This window comes from Mesoplodon bidens (genome assembly GCF_964165515.1).
Source record: "Mesoplodon bidens genome assembly, chromosome: 6".
NCBI classification, from domain to species: Eukaryota; Metazoa; Chordata; class Mammalia; order Artiodactyla; family Ziphiidae; genus Mesoplodon; species Mesoplodon bidens.
In genome coordinates, this window is record NC_138162.1 from 113563143 (window position 1) to 113580998 (window position 17856).

General features: G+C 41.2%; 1 long non-coding RNA gene across 1 annotated transcript in view; it reads right to left on the bottom strand.

Moving 5' to 3' along the window:
* LOC308618887 overlaps positions 1-17856 on the bottom strand; it is an 85956-nt gene that overhangs the window by 28987 nt on the left and 39113 nt on the right. Inside the window, exon 7 of the long non-coding RNA XR_014016097.1 lies at positions 2801-2837. This is a non-coding gene — a long non-coding RNA (uncharacterized lncRNA). The remainder of the gene's footprint in view (positions 1-2800; positions 2838-17856) is intronic.

Here is a 17856-nt window from a genome sequence, read left to right on the forward strand (position 1 = left end):
GTGTCAAGGAGAATCAGTAGAAGTTATGTGATTACGATTTTCATCGCATAGACTCTAAAGCTTCACAGCAGGACCAAAATTAACGCCCGTTCCCCTAAGCTCGCCATCCACACCTATCTTTCAGTGTCTCGTGACAGGAACCACCTTCTAGGCATCCTTTTTCAGTGCCCAGTAAGTGGACACGTGATATGAATAAACACCAAACACAAATGTACCCACATTCTGCGTTTCAATTGGATTGAGCTCTACAGAGGAAATAAAACAAATCAACCCCCTGGAACAACCCCCCAAAACAAAACAAAGAAACAGATCCTTTTCCTAACGGTCATCGACTCCCTCACTCATTTATTCAGTAGTTTTTGAGCTTTCACTAAGTGCTAGGTGCTATCTTTGACACTGTTCACTTCAGGCACAGTGAATGAGAGGACCTGTAAAAGTATTTAGCTCAGTGCCTGGTGTGTGAGAGGCAAGCAACAAAATTAGACCTCCTTCCTTCTCAAATTTTTATCCTTGAACTCATCAATCATATGCAACCTGAAGAAAACAATTTGCTTCCAATCCAGTCTCATCATCCCTTTAAATTTACCCCCCGTGCAGTTACACACTGTGAAGTTTAGCATGAGCTATTGAACCAGGGAGAATAAACCACCTGCAGGCAGAATCACGGCTTGTGATTCCATTTTTTGTTGTAATAGAGGAGAGGGAAAGGTCAGTGAAGTGTTCTAGTATTACTAGGCTGTATCTGTAAACACACATACGCAGACACTTTTGGAAGGTTCCATTGTTAATCTAGGCAAATAGCTTTGCAGTTGCCAATAAGCATTTACTACCCTCTCTGATTGTTTGACTGAATTTAACTTTTATTTACAAGCAACTTATATAAATAGACACAACCTTAAAGCCGACACTTTCTGCGCCATCTTGCATCCTATTTGCCATTTTTTTTCCTTGGCTCCCAAGACTAGGTCATAGATGGAGGAGAAACCAATCTGAGACATCATCAATTTTTCACTTTCAGCAGTTTTTATGATATATGCCAAATGCCACCATCAGATTGATCATTGCCACGTGGCAACCCACACTAATCCCCGAGGCATCCACAGTGAACAGACCCTGACATAAAACACACATAAAAGTAGTTGCAGGTCCGAGATATTTAAAGAACTCATCTATGACCTCTACTGGTCAAGCTAGTAAAACACAACAGCTACCATGATTTCAGAAGTGTCCTTCCTATTTCATTCATTCATTTAACAGATACTTTTTAGCACCTACTATGTGCCAGGCACTGTTTAAGGAAGGACAATGACAATAAACAAAACAGACCAAAAAAAACCCCTTCCCTCCTGACATTCAGCTGGGCACCATTTAAACTGTATGCATTATAAATAAGTTAACTGTATTTTGGAAGGTAATAACTGCTTTTAAAAAGAAGAAAAAGTAAATCAAAGTAAAGGGAATCAAAAGCACTGAGGAGGTGGAGCTGGAGAAACAGGTTGCAGAATTAAATTGGATCCTCAAGATAAGTGTCAGTGCAAGGGTAGAATTAAGCAAAGACTCCAAGGAGGCGAGAACCTTAGCAACTTAAGACCTAACACATAGGTTCTTAAATTCGTTAAATTAGACATCACCCTGGGAGCAGGGTTCTTTTTCACAGTTTCCAGAGAGATTTTGGAGTCAGTCAGACTTGTGTTCAATCCTGTATGGGTCAGCTTTGTTGCAGCAACAAACAACACCAAATTCTCATTGGCTTAAAGCAGGGGTCCCCAACTCCAGGGCCACCAACAGGTACTGGTCGGCGGCCTGTTAGGAACCGGGCGCACAGCAGGAGGTGAGCGGCAGGAGAGCGAGCGAAGCTGCATCTGTATTTACAGCCGCTCCCCGTCGCTCACACTGCCACCTGAGCTCCGCCTCCTGTCAAATCAGCAACATTAGATTCTCACAGGAGCGTGGACCCTACTGTGAACTGCGCATGCGGGGGATCTAGGTTGTGCGCTCCTTATGAGACTTTAATGCCTGATGATCTGAGGGGGAGCTGAGGAGGTGACGCTAGTGCTGGGGAGCAGCTGCAAATACAGATGATCCTTAGCAGAGAGGTTTGACGGCACAGAGACCATCATAAATCAACTGCTTGCAGGCTCATAGCAAAACCCTATCGGTGAATGGCAAGTGAAAACAAGCTCAGGGCTCCCACTGATTCTGCATTATGGTGAGATGTATAATTATTTCATTATATAGTACAATGTAATAATAATAGAAATAAAGTGCACAATAAATGTAACGGGCTTGAATCATCCTGAAACCAACCCCCACCCCGGGTCTGTGGAAAAACTGTCTTCCACGAAACTAGTCCCTGGTGCCAAAAAAGTTGGGGAACGCTGGCTTAAAGGACAAATATTTATTTTTTGCTCATGTTTCACAAGGGCTGCAGGCTAACTGTGGGTCAGTTGTGACTGACAGGCTTGGCCCTGCTCCACATGTGTCCTATTCCAGGGGCAGGGCTGGAGGGACAGCTACCCTCTCAGTTATGTTGTCCCCACAGAGGAGGTCAGGGCTGAAGTGCATCTAATCACACCATAGAACTTAAAACTTCTGCTCTCATGGGTACCGATCAAGTTCATTCACGTTCCATCGACCAAAGAAGGTCGAAGTGGCCGAGCCCAAAGTCAGTGAGGGCAGGGGAGTGAGTGCGTATGTGGCCCAGACACAGAAGTAAGGCAAGGGCAAGGAGGGAGTGAATAATTGTGAACAAATACTACAACGTAACTGTAATGAGACACTCAATCTCTCTGAACCTTACCTTGTCCGTCGGTGAAACAGGAATAAGAACAGGCTACCTGTGAAGAATAAATGAGATAGTATAAATGTACTCAGTACAGTAACTGACTTATAATAAGGGATCAATAAAAGTTAATATCCTTTCGTTGTCTTCTTCCAAAGGTGGCATCATCACTCTGGCCCAATTCCTTTTAAGGCTTAAGAAGGTATGCGGGCTGAGGGTGTCGGGGGATGTGTTGGAAAATTGAGGAGCCTGGGACTGAAATGTGGATTCAGTTCTTGCTCTAAATCCTGGATAAATTACTGATCTATAAAACAAGGCATCTGTCTAAATGATGTCTAAGGTTCCTTTCTGGTGCTAAAGATCCTCAGTTTGGGATAAAACATTTACAGTGGGTTCTTCCTTTTCCTCTAGAGCCACTGCTGCTTAGTTCTAACACCAGGTGGCGCTAGAAAACAACTTAATGGAAAAGGACAGAGGCTTTTCTGGGGTGAAGGTTGGAGAGTCTAGAAAGTTACTATTTTCTTCTTATAGACTGTTATAAAGCAGAACTCCTGCATCTGGTAGTTGCTCAGAAAGCACCACTTTGAGGAAACAGCACCCAGAAACAAAATGCTCACTCTAGTCCTAGGACCTCAGGCTTTGGGAAAGGACCCCAGGAAATTGGGGACTTGCCCCAGACAGCTCCTAGGCTTTGATTTTGGAATAGGGGAGCTTCTCCGTTTTTGAGCAGAAGCATGAGGTAATTGGAGCTGTGCTCTAGGATGATACATCTAGTTGCCATGTGATGGGAGTGTCTGGCACAGGGGAGAATTGTTTAGGAGACTCTTACGACAGAAAAGAACCCACGTACACGGGTCTGAAATAGAAGAGTGGGGACTTCCCTGGTAGTCCAGTGGTTAGGACTCCGCACTCCCAATGCAGGGGGCACGGGTTCAATTCCTGGTCAGGGAACTAAGATCCCACATGCCGCATGGCGTGGCCAAAGGAAAGAAAAAGAAATAGAAGAGTGGGAGTGAGTATAGCAATGGGTGAGATGTTACAGCAACAGAATCTCTAGAACTTGGCAACTATTTAAATAAAGAGGCTTCAAGTAGGATAAGTCATTATGAAAGACGACTCCTGGATAAGTAGGAAACTGCTGGGGCCACTGACAGAAAACACGTGACTTTGGGTGGCAGTATTACTGTTACTCCTGCACTTCACGTGTACACCCAGAAGAAGGAACCATGAGGGCTTCTCCCTCATAGGTACTGAGGAATCCCCGGTGCATGAGCTTTGGTCCTAAAAGGGCCAGACTTGGCCTTTTCTCAAGAAATGTTTTCTTACACATGATTTTATTTTACTTACAAAATCCAGAGGCATTTCTCTGTTGATAATGGGGACAGGGGATGTATGGGAAATCTCTGTACCTTTCACTCAGTTTTGCTGTGAGCCTAAAACTGCTCCTAAAAAAAACAAGGAAATCTCTTTTTTAAACTCTTGGCAGATTCTGGGAAGACGGTGCAGTAGGAAGCGCTAAGACTCTGTCTCCCCCACCCCCAGACAAACGCTGCACTGGCAGAAACCTGTCTGATGTAACTACTGTGGAACTCTGGACAGCTTACTGAAGGCTTGCAATGTCCAGGGGAAGACTTGGACTGTTCATTTTGGCCAGTTTCAGCTCTCAGCACAGCAGCAGCTACCCATCCCCAACCCCATGGCAGGCAGCTGTGCATGGTTCCTGGAGCAGCTCTGCACAGCTTGCAGGAGCCTGGGTGGGCACAAAGGACATCAGTGATCTGTGCTCTGGTCACTGGTCACTGCTTCTGACCACAGAGGGGCAGAGACAGTGCCCATTGTTGTAGCCCCTCCCCCACCAACACAAGTCCCTCCTCACCTGGCTGAAGTGACAGCCAGGAGATTTAAAGGGACCAGTACCCTTTTTTTACCCCCTTTATTTTTCTTTTTCCCCTTTTGGTAGTCAGATATTAAAGACTAGACTATTAAAAAATGACTGCATATATGGGGAAAATTAGAAAGTGACTAGGCATGCCCAGGGAAAGTCTCAGAAAAGACCTAAGAATACCTTAAGTTTACACCTGAGACACACTCAGCTGACATACAGTCTATGGAATAAAAAAAAAAAAAAAAAACACACACACAGTAACAAAAAACAGCAAACCCTGGGAGAAGGCAGAGAATATAATTTCCAGAGTTACCACATTACTAGATTCAAATGTCCAGTTTTCAACCCAAAATAATCACAAGGCATACAAAGAAACAGGGAAGTATGGCCCATTCAAAGAAATAAAATAGATCAATAGAAACTGTCCCTGAAACAGATCCAATAGAAGAAATATTAGACAAAGACTTTAAAGCAGCTGCATAAAAATGTTCAAAGAACTAAAGGAACATGTGGAGAAAGTCAAAAAAACAATGTATGATCAAAATGAAAATATCAGGGCTTCCCTGGTGGCGCAGTGGTTGAGGGTCTGCCTGCCAATGCAGGGGACATGGGTTCGTGCCCCGGTCTGGGAAGATCCCACATGCCGCGGAGCGGCTGGGCCCGTGAGCCATGGCCGCTGAGTCTGTGCGTCCGGAGACCGTGCTCCGCAACGGCAGAAGGCCACAACAGTGAGAGGCCCGCGTACCGCAAAAAAAAAAAAAAAAAAAAAAAAAAAAGAAAATATCAGTAAAGAGATAGAAAATCTTGAAAGAGGTCAAAAGGAAATTCTGGAGCTGAAAAGTAAAATAACTGAAATTAAAAATTCACTAGAGAAATTCAAATGCAGATTTGAGCAGGCAGAAGTAAGAATCAGCAAACTTAAAGAAAGGACAAAGGGAATGATCAAGTATGAGGAACAGAAAGTAAAGAGACTGAAGAAAAGTGAACAGAACCTAAGGGACCTGAGGTACCAAAAAGCAGACCAGCACCACACAGTGGGAGTCCCAGAAAGAGAAGAGAGAGAGAAAACGGCAGAGAGGGTATCTGAAGAAATAATGGCTGAAAACTTCCCAAACTCGGTGAAAAGCATGAATATAAATATCCAACAGGGGACTTCCCTGACGGTCCAGTGGTTAACACTCCACGCTTCCACTGCAGGGGGCATGGGTTCAATCCCTGGTCAGGGAACTAAGATCCCACATGATGTGTGGTGTGGCCAAAAAAAAAAAATTAACAAAAAAATATCCAACAGGCTCAATAAGCTCCAAGTAAGATGAACTGAAAGCCAAAGAAAAAGAGAAAATCTAGAAACCAGCAAGAGAGAAGCAAATAATCACATACAAGGGATCGTCAATAGGATTATCAGCAGATTTCTCATCAGAATCGTTGGAGACCATAAGGCAGTGGGCTGATATAGTCAAAATGCTAAAAGAAAAGAAACCGTCAACCAAGAATTCTATGTCTAGCAAAACTGCCCTTTGAAAGTAAGGGAGAAATTAAGACATCAAGATAAAAGTGAGAGAGTTTGTTACCAGTGGACCTGTCCTGCAAGAAATGCTCAAGAGTCCTGCAAGAAATAAAAAGACACTAGAAGCCATAACAGTAACTCAAATCTATATGGAGAAATCAAGATCTCAATAAAGGTAAATACATGGATAATTATCAAAGCTAGTATTATTGTAACAATGGTTTGTAACTCCACTTTTTCTTTTCTACATGATTTAGGAGACTACTGAATTTTAAAAATATATTAGTTTATGTTTTGGGGCACACAATGTAGAAAGATGTAATTTTATGACATCAACAGCTGAAAGGGATGGGGATGGAGCTGTAAAGGAGCAGAGTGTGGGTACGTTATTGAAGTTAGGCTGGTATAAATTCAGACTACAGTGTTATAACTTTAGGATGTTAAACGTAATCCTTGTGGTAACCACAAAGAAAACAGCTATAGAATATACACAAAAGGAAATGAGAAAGGAATTTAAACATCTCACTATAAAAAATCAACTGAACACAAAAGACAACTAACACAGGAAATGAGCAATAAAAAAGCTACAAGGCATTTAGGAAACAAATAGCAAAATCACAGAAGTAAATCTCTCCTTATTGGTAATTACTTTAAGTGTAAATAGTTTAAACTCTTCAATCAAAAGACAGAGATTGGCAGAATTGATAAAAACACATGATACAACTATATCTACAAGACCCACTTTCGATCCAAAGACACAAATAGAGTGAAAACAAAGGATGGAAAAAGTTACTCCATGTAAATAGCAACCAAAAGAGAGCATGGGTGGATATAAAAATATCAGACAAAATACGTAAGATTGAAAAAGTTTACAACAAAGACACTGTATATTAATAAAAGTTTCAATAAAGCAAGAAGATAAAACAATTATAAACATTTGTGCATCAAAATATGTGAAATTAAAACTGACAGAATTGAAGGGAGAAATAAAACAATTTTACAATAATGGTTGGATGCTTCGTGATCCATTATCACAATAATGGATAAAACAAGCAGACAGCACCTTCCTGTACAGCAGAAACTAACACAACATTTTAAGTCAACTATACTCCAATAAAAATTTTAAAAAGACCCAAAAAACCAGACAGAATATAAGAAAGGAAATAGACACTTAACAATACAATAGATCAACTAGATCTAACAAACACAACAATAGCATGCATATTCTTCTCAGGTGTGCATGGGCTATCCCCCAGGATAGAATATAGGTTAGGTCACAAATGAAGTCTCAAATTTTGAAAGATGGATATCATACAAAATATCTTCTCCAACCACAATGCATAGAAGTTAGAAATCAACAACAGAAGGAAAACGGAAAAATTCACAAAATTGTGGAAATTAAACAATACACTTCAACAACCAATGGATCAAAGAAGAAAATACAAAAAAAATTAGAAAATATTTACAGACTAATGAAAACAAAAACACAACATGCCAAAACTTATGGGATGAAATGTAAGTGTTGCTAATTGGGAAACCTATAGCCATAAACACTTTAAAAATAAGAAAGAACAACTCAACAACAACAACAAAAAACCAACCCAATAGAAAAATGGGCAGGAGACTTAAACAGACATTTCTCCAAAGAAGCTCAACATCACTAATTATTAGAGAAATGCAAATCAAAACTACAATGAGCTACCACCTCACACCAGTCAGAATGGCCATCATTAAAAGTGTACAAATAACAAATGCTGGAGAGGGTGTGGAGAAAAGGGAACCCCTCTACACTGTCGGTGGGAATGTAAATTGGTGCAGCCACTATGGAGAAGAGTATACAGGTTCCTTAAAAAACTAAAAGTAGAGCTACCATATGATCCAGCAATCCCATTACTGGGCATATACCCAGACAAAACTCTAATTTGAAAAGATACATGCACCCTTATGTTCACAGCAGCACTATTTATGATAGCCAAGACATGGAAACAACCTAAATGTCCACTGACAGCTGAATGGATAAAACAGATGTGGTATATATATACAATGGAATACTACTCAGCCTTAAAAAAGAAAGAAATAATGCCATTTTCAGCAACATGGATGAACTTAGAGATTATCATACTAAGTGAAGTAACTCAGAAAGAGACAAACACCATGTGATATCACTTATATGTGGAATCTAAAATATGATACAAATTAACTTATCTACAAAACAGAAACAGACTCACAGACATAGAGAACAGACTTGTAGTTGCCAAGGGGGAGGGGTTGGGGGAGGGATGGACTGGGAGTTTGGGGTTAGCAGATGTAAACTATTACATATAAAATGGATAAATGACAAGGTCCTACTGTATAGCACAGGGAACCATATTCAATATCCTGAGATAAACCATAGTGGAAAAGAAAAGAAAAAAGAATGTATATATATGTATAACTGAATCACTTTGCTGTACAGCAGAAATTAACACAACATTGTAAATCAACTATATTCAATTAAAAAAACAAGAAAGATGGGACTTCCCTGGTGGTCCACTGGTTAAGACTCCATGCTTGCAATGCAGGGGGCACGGGTTCAATCTGTGATCAGGGGAAATAAGATCCCACATGCCACATGGTATGGCAAAAAAAAAAAAAAAAAGATATCAAATCAACAACCTACCTTTATAACTTAAGGAACTAGAAAAAGAAGAACAAACTAAACCCAAAGCTAGCAGGAGGAAGGAAATAATAAAGATTAGAATAGAGATAAACAAAACAGAGAAGAGAAAAACAATAAAGAAAATCAATGAAACCAAAAGTTGGCTCTTCAAAAGGATCAACAAAATTGACAAACCTTTAGCTACTGGACTGAGAATAAAGGACAAAAGAATCAAATTACAAAAATCAGAAATAAAAGGGGGGACATTACTATTGATTCTAAAGAAAGAAAAAGGATGTAAGAGAGTACTATGAACAATTATATACCAACATGTTGCACAACATAGATAAAATGGACAAATTCCTAGAAACACAAAACCAACCAAGACTAAATCATGAAGAAATAGAAAATGTATATAGACCTACAATTAGTAAGGAGATTGAATTTAAAAAATCTCCAGACAGAGAAAAGTCCTGGACCCAGTTGCTTCACTGGCAAATACTACCAAACATTTGAAGAACTAATATCAATGCTTCTTTTAAACTTTTCCAAAAAATCAAAGAGGATGGAACACCTCAATTCATTCAATGAGGCCAGAATTACCCTTCCACCAAAGGCCAGATAAAGACACAACAATAAAACTACAAACAAATATCCCTCATGAACATCAATGCAAAAATCCTCAACAAAATACTAGCAAATCAAATTCAACACATATTAAAAGGATTATGCCCCATGCCCAAGTGGGATTAATTCCCAGAATGCAAGGATGGTTCAACATACAAAAATCAATGTAATACACTACATTAACAGAAAGAAAGAAAAAACATCACACACGATCATCTCAATTGATGTAGAAAATGCTTCTGACAAAATTCAATGCCCTTTCATGGTAAAAACATTGAAAAAACTAGGAATAGAAGAAGAAAACTACCTCAACACAGTAAAAGCAATATACAAAAAACCCAGAGCAAACATCATACTCAATGGTGACAGACTGAAAACTTTTCCTCTAATATCAGGAACAAGACAAGGATGCCTGCTTTCACCACTTCCCCTGTACACAGTACTGGAGTTCTACCCAGAGCAGTTAGGTAAGAAAAAGAAATAAGAGGCATCCAAACTGAAAAAGAAGAAGTAAAATTATCTCTGTAGATGACATTATCGCACATATAGAAAACCCTAAACGATTCCACACAAAGAAAACTATTAGAACTAATAAATGAATTCAGCAAAGTAGCAGGATACAAAGTCAATACATAAAAATTAGTTGCATTTGTATATACTAATAATGAGCAATCTAAAAAGGAAATTACAAAAACAATTGCATTTATAATATGGAAAAGAATAGAATACTTAGGAATTAACTTTACCAAGGAAGTGAAACACTTGTTCAATGAAAAATATAAAACATTGCTGAAAGAAATTAAAGGGATAAATAAATGAAAATAGACCCCACATTCACTGACTGTGAGACCTGATATTGTTAAAATGTCAATATTACCCAAAACAATCTACAAATTAAATGGAATCCCTATTAAAATCCCAATGACATTTTTTTTGCAGAAACAGAAAAATCCCATCCTAAAATTCATAGAGAATCTCATGGGACCTTGAATAATTAAAACAACCTTGAAAAAGAAGAGCAGAACTGGAGTACTCACACTTCCTGATTTCAAAACTTACCACAAAGCTACAGAAATCAAAACAGTGTTGTACTGGCATAAGGACAGACATAACAATAATGGAATAGAAAACCCAGAAATAGACCCTTGCATATATAGTCAGCTGATTTTTGACAAGGATGCCAAGACGATTCAATGGGGAAAGAAGTCTTTTCAACAAATGGTGCTGGGAAAACTGGATATCCACATGCAAAAGAATGAAGTTGGGTCCTTAACTAACACTATATATAAAAATTAACTCTACATGGATAAAAGACCTAAATGTAAGGCCTAAGGGGGGAACTCTTTGAAGAAAACTTGAGTCAAAGCTTCACAACATTGAATCTGGCAATGATTTCTTGGATGTGACACCATATGGGACTTCATGAAAATTTTAAAATTCTGTGTATCAAAGACACTATCAACAGAGTAAAAAGGCAACCCACAGAATGGGAGAAAATATTTGTAAATCATATATCTGATTAATATCAGAATTAATATCCAGAACATATAGGGAACTCTTAAAACTCAACAACGCAAAAAACAAACCACCTAATCAAAGATGGGCAAAGGACTTGATATACAAATTTCAAAGATATCCAAATGGCCAATAAGCACACGAAAAGATGCTCAACATCACTAATTATTAGAGAAATTCAGAGCAAAACTACAATGAGATAATACCTCACACCCATTAAGATGGCTACTATCAAAAAAACAAAACAATAAGTGTTGGTGAGGATGCAGAGAAATTGGAACCCTTGTGCACTGTTGGTGTGAATACGAAATGGTACACCTGCTGTGGAAAATAGTATGGAGGTACCTCAAAAAATTAAGAACAGAAGTACCATATGATCCAGTGATTCTACTTCTGGGGTATATATCCCAAAGGAAGCAGGGTCTCAAAGAGATATTTGTACACCTATGTGCACAGCATTATTGACAATAAATAAAATGTGGAAACAAGACAAGGGTCCATTGACAGATGAATGGAGAAGCAAAATGTAATACATACATACATGAAATATTACTCAGCCTTAAAAGCGAAGGAAACTCTACAATATACTACAATGTGCATGAAACTTGAGGACAATATGCTAAAATAAGGCAATCACAAAAAGACAAATACCGTGATTCCACTTATATGAGGTACTAAAAATAGTCAAATTCGTAGAGACAGAAAGTACAATGGTGGTTCCCAGGGGCTAGGGGAAGAGGGATGAGGGAGTTACTGTTCAGTAGGAATAGAGTTTCAGGGTTTTTTTTAAGATTCTTTTCTTTTTTAAAAAAAAATTTATTTATTTTTGGCTGCATTTTGGGTCTTTGTTGCTGCGTGTGGGCTTTCTCTAGTTGTGGCGAGCGGGGGCTACTCTTTCCTTTGGCGCGCAGGCTTCTCATTGAGGTGGCTTCTCTTGGTACGGAGTAGGGCTCTAGGTGTGCAGGCTTCAGTAGTTGTGGCTCACGGGCTCTAGAGCGCAGGCTCAGTAGTTGTGGCACACGGGCTTAGTTGCTCCATGGCAGGTGGGATCTTCCTGAACCAGGGATCGAACCCATGCCCCCTGCACTGGCAGGTGGATTCTTAACCACTGCGCCACCAGGGAAGCCCCAGAGCTTCGGTTTTATGAAAAGAGTTATGGAGATGTGATGGTTGCACGATATTATGAATGTATTTATACCACTGAACTGTGCTCTTAAAAATGGGAAAGGTGGTAAATTATATATTATGTGCACTTTGCCAGATACACACACAACTGAAAAAAACAATTCAGAGTAGCAAAGCTAAAAAAAAAAAAGAAAAAAAAACCCTTAGGCATTTATCGAGCCTCTTGTACGTCAATATGGCAACACAGCACAGCAGAAGGAGCAGGGGCTTTGGGGTCAGACAGGCCTGGTTTTAAATCCAGAAATCCAGCTCTACTGTATTATCACCTCACTTCTCCTGTATAAAACTGAGCAGAAGAGAGCACGTTTGTCTTCAGCTTCGAAGGTTTTCTATTACCTGGAGCAAATTACTTAATCTCTCTGGTCTCAATCCCACCTATAACATAGGGAAAATAATACCAATCTCATAGATCCGCCATGAGAAGTAAAGATAGTATGCCTACAGAGTAAGTAATCAGTAAATGTCAGTTCTCTTTCCCTTTAAAGAAAAGGCCAGTAGGATGCCCTTAGGTGAATCTGTCAGACACGTTCAACATCAGCACAGAGACAGATACAAGGCCTTGGTTATCTGTGGGCACCTCTTGCAAGAACTGCTGAGCTCTCGTGATGCGAGACACTCAAAAATCAAATCTATTAAGCTGGCCTGCAGCTTGAGACTAAGGGTATTCACTGGTTCACAATAAATAAAGAGGAAGAAGGAGTTACACAATGCATCTGTGTTCTAATTACTCAATCTCTACCCAACTGAAAACTTGCTTCATGACAGATTAGCCACAGCCCCTGGAAGCAATAAACATCCTGCGTTGCAAACCCCATTTTGCCATCTCACAGAACCTTCATAAATCTCGGTTGTAGTAAATGCATCTCTTATCTATGAAGTGACTGTTTTAAGGACATTTTTACAACAGTCGTCATTATTAGTCCTTCGGCCAACTCTCCCAATTAGGGGAAGAAGAAATTAATATGCAATACTGATATTTCTATTTTGCATTTAAAGGGAAGATAGCTTGCTGTTTTCAAGGGATACAGGGCAATCTCTGGGATGTAAGGCTAACAGGTAATTTCCAGAGTTGGGTCATTCCTGCTTCCATCTCATTCTGGAAATGAGCAAAAACTATTGGTCACCAAAGTGGACAAATGCCCTCCAGCAAACAACCAGTGTGGAGTGTCCACCAAGGAGTGCACGGTGCCACCAACTTACTCCGTAGGAAGGTGAAGACTGAGCAAAAGTCTTTGAAGTGATGGTGCCTTTGTGAGAGTCAGGGATGAGGATGCCAGGGCAGGTCACAGAAGGACCGTCTCTCTGATGGGGGAAGGGCCAAGCTCACAGCTATTGAGGGCACAGCTGACAGACAGAAGTGCCATTCTAGTTCTGCTCCTGTGGATGAGAACATGCACTCCTTTCAAGTTACTTGATCAAGGGGTACAGGGGGACCCTCAGTACATCCTCATGTGGCCTCACCATGGCCCATTTCTCCAAGTGAAGAGGGCAGGAAGGACCACAGGAAGCTGAAAGTTTGCAACTGGGTAAAACTACATGGTCACAGTGTGATCACAGGTCATGCAACTTGTTTCCTAGGGTTCAAGGCTACAAGACACGAGAAGTCACTGCAGAGAAGATAATTTAGAATTAGCCTCTGCTAATTTTAGAGAAGCAGATAGGGAGGTGACTATGGGGGGTGGTTTATGCTGAATTTAAAGAGAGGCACAGACCCTGGGCTGTGTGGGTGGAGCCTCACAAGACTGCATATGGAGCAATGGCCAGAGATTCCAGGTTCTGGCACTCAGCCGTGCAGGTCCAAAGAGTGGATTTTGTCTGTACTGGCGGGCATGTCGGTTGCAAGACTAACCTGTGCTAACCGCACCTTCAAAAGATTGACACAGCAAACAAAACACAAATTCACTTATTTGTAACAAGTATACAATAAGCCTTTCCAGTGACCTCCAGACTTGTTTCCTCAACCCCGCCCATTATCAAGGTAACTGGGAGACCAAATTCATAATCAGAATGTTACTTATTGAATGCAGACTCAGAACAAAAGAGCGGAAACACTTAAGGGTTGTTTCATCAGGTATTGGAAAAGCCTTCTGAGGGGGATGTACTTTCCAGGTGATCTGAACACGAGTAACCACCAGGAAAAGTATTAGATAATCAGCAACAAATTCTGAGGCCGTATCGCCCCTTTTCTGAACAAATGCGGATTACCTGTCTACCTCATTAACCCCAGACAGGGCTTCTTCAGATGGAGCACAATACAATTCTCACTGCTTTGTGTATAGCCAGTCATTTTTCTGAGCCTATACCTGTCCCTGATCTTCTCAGCATGTCATTATGGGCTCTCAGAGAGGGTTACGATGGGTCTCTTCACTTATGTCCTGGTTCTTAGTACCTCCGCGATGGAGTGATTTTCCAGTTCTGGGGGCACTTTCATGTGTGTGTGACAAGTTCCCTGAGCCTGTCTGGACACAGGAGGATACCTCCCACTGCCTGGTTCAGCACCAATTATTCTGTTCATCTGTGGAATGTGCTTGTAACATGTATTTATTTTGCCTGCACACATTCCTGCCTTCCTAGAGGAAGAGGTGAATAAATCACCCTGGCTTGCCTGCCAAGAAAGTAATTTTTTTCACCTTAGGTGGGCCGTCTGTTTCTCCGGACATAGCTCTGCTTTGACTAGAATTGAATACATCTTGTCCCAGGCATTCTGCCAGCTGTACAAAAAAAAAAAAAGCTGTAGGCTCCAGGAAATGAAGCAACTAAAAGTGGTTTCCTTGTGATGTCAAGTCTTTTTTTCTTTTTGAAATGCAACTTATGGAATTAACCTAAAGGAAATTGTGCATCACTGTCCATAGGGGTGGTTTGCAGAGTAGCAGGAGGCCCAGATAACAACCAACCACGAATTTCCAAAGAATCAATCCGATTGAGGCATGTCGGTACATCCAGCACTGGGCCTACAAATGGAGGGGACAACTGAGTACGTGCTTTGGACCCAAACAGAGGGCCCCTAAGCTAAGGGTTCTTCTCCACCCTGGATGAACATCCAGATCACCTATGGAGTTTTCAGTATTCATGCCTTGGTCCCACTCAAATAGCTGCTTCTGATGCCCATGTGTGTTGAGCAAAATGTCCTTAACCCATTGGGGATTAAAGACCTCTTCTTAAGCTACCAAGCTATTGGGGGAAGAAATAACCCAGAGTAGAAAAAGTGTCAAAATATTTAGGCTGCACAACAAAATTAATAATCAAGAGACTGAAATGACAACCCACAGAATGGGAAAAAACATTTGCAAATCATATATCTGATAGGGGGTTAATATCTAAAATATATAAAGAACTCATACAACTCAATAGCAAAAAACCCCCCAAATAATCCAGTTTAAAAATGAGCAAATTCTACTTATAGTTCCTTAAAAATGGAACTACCATACAATCCAGCAATTCCACTTCTGGGTATATATCCGAAGGGAACGAAAACACTACGTTGAAGAAAGATCTGTTACCCCTATATTCATAGCATCATTATTTACAACAGCCAAAACGTGGAAACAACTGAGGTGACCACTGAAAGATGAAGGAATAAAGAAGTTTTGGTATATACGTACAATGGAATAATCAGCCATAAGAAAGAAGAAAATCCTGCCGTTTGCAAGATGTGGATAGAACTTGAAGGCATTGTGCTAAGTGAAATAAGTCAGACAGGGAAAGACAAGTACTGTATGATCTCACTTACATGTGGAGTCTTGAAAAGAAAAACGGCAAGAAAAAGAGATCAGATGTGTGGTTACCAAAGTACCAAAGGCAGCAGGAGCGGGGGGTGGAATAAGATTGGTCAAAGGTGCAAACTTCCAGTTATAAGATAAATAAGCCCTGGGGATGTGACGTACATCAGGGTGACGACAGTTAACACTGCTGTATGGTTTATTTGAAAGTTAAGAGGGTAGATCCTAAGAGTTCTCATCACAAGAAGAAAAACTTCTTTTCTTTATCTATATGAGATGTAAGTTTACTAAACTTATTGTGGTAAGCTTTTCACAATATATGTCAAACCATTATGCTGAACACCTTAACTTTATACAGTGCTGTACGTCAATTATTTCTCATTAAAACTGGGGGAAAATGTACAGGCTTAATCCAGAAGATGGTGAGCTGTGTGGGCAACAGTCAGCTGCCAGGGGTAGATGCTGGGGTTACTGTCTGGTATGGTTCCAGAGACTCAGGGTGTAGTGGGGAGCAAGTCACGAAGAGAATAAGGCAGCTTAGCCTGGCAACTGTGGCTCCATCAGGCCAGTGGAGGGGGCCTTCTCCTGCTTCAGCTCAGAGACAGAGCATCCGAAGGGCAACACTACCTGAGGGACGGTTCCAGGAATGAACACATCAACGTGGGAGCCACTGTACGGAGGTGAGAGACAGAGGAGGAAATGGTAGGTACCATGAGATAGAAGGGGAGGGTTCGCGGCCTAGCCCCAACACACGCATAAGACTTCAGGACTCTCTGAACCACTCAGAAGGGACGGGGCCAGGGTTGATATTCAGCCTGCATGCACTGGCATGGTGTTCCTGCAGGTTATCACACAGAACTACAGTCCTGAAGGCTGGTAAACAGCTGAGGTTAGACGACGCATCACCGAATGACATCATCCAGTGGCCACCGAGCAGGTGGCAGTGGGACTTGGGACGGGTGCACCTGGACGCTGGTGCATGAGCCGAGCAGGCCAAGGTGGCAGCTGAGCGGACGCAGTCCCTGCCTGCCCTCAGGAGGGGCCCAGGGGGGCAGAAGTGGAGGGACAGGCTGGCTGGGGCAGTGCTGTAGGTGAGGGTGGAAGCAAAGGCCCTCCAAGTACGAGCTCCGTGAGACGCGCCAGCATCCAGAACACGAGAGACAGCCCGCCTGGTCACTCTCCCACTGCAGCCAGTGCCTGGCCCCAGGTCTAAGACCATCAAGTTCACAGGGAAGGCATCGGAAGAGCTCGTTTCCTCTGCAGAATCATAGCTTAGAGACGGGCAGCGTCCAGCTTCACGAGAGCTTATCAAACATAAGACCACCCAGTAATTTCTAAACATCAATAATGATTTAGAAATAATTAGAATGATTGGATGACCATTTTAATTTATACCACAGTTAGTAGCTTCAGGATGAGTTTAGTTTAGTTGAGAGAATAAAAAGGGAATTTTTTTAAAGATTTTTTGATGTGGACCATTTTTAAAGTCTTTATTGAACCTGTAACAATATTGCTGTTTTATGTTTTGGTTTTTGGGCCCCGAGGCATGTGGGATCTTAGCTTCCCAACCAAGTATTGAAACCACATCCCCCTGCATTGAAAGGTGAAGTCTTAACCACTGGACCTCCAGGGAAGTCCCAAAAAGGGAATATTTTAGGTTTTTAGTTATATAATGATTTATTTATATACATTTGTTTATAAAACTTACGTTGCCATACAGCTTGTTAAACACACTGCCCGTCATCCTTAGACGGGGCAACGCAGGGTTGGGGGGATAGTGATTCAGCTGGCAGAGCTTGAAATGGCTTCACTGCACCCCTGCCTCCACCATGCCAGGTTGGTCTGACTTGGGCAGATATGGGTTTCATCGGACTGACAAATCAAACGTTATTTTCCATGTGTTGCTGAGGACTGGGCCCACCAAACCCGGTCAGGATTTCCCAGTCACTGCTGCTCTCACACTTCCTGAACCTTCACAAGGGTCTGACCTGCAGTGCA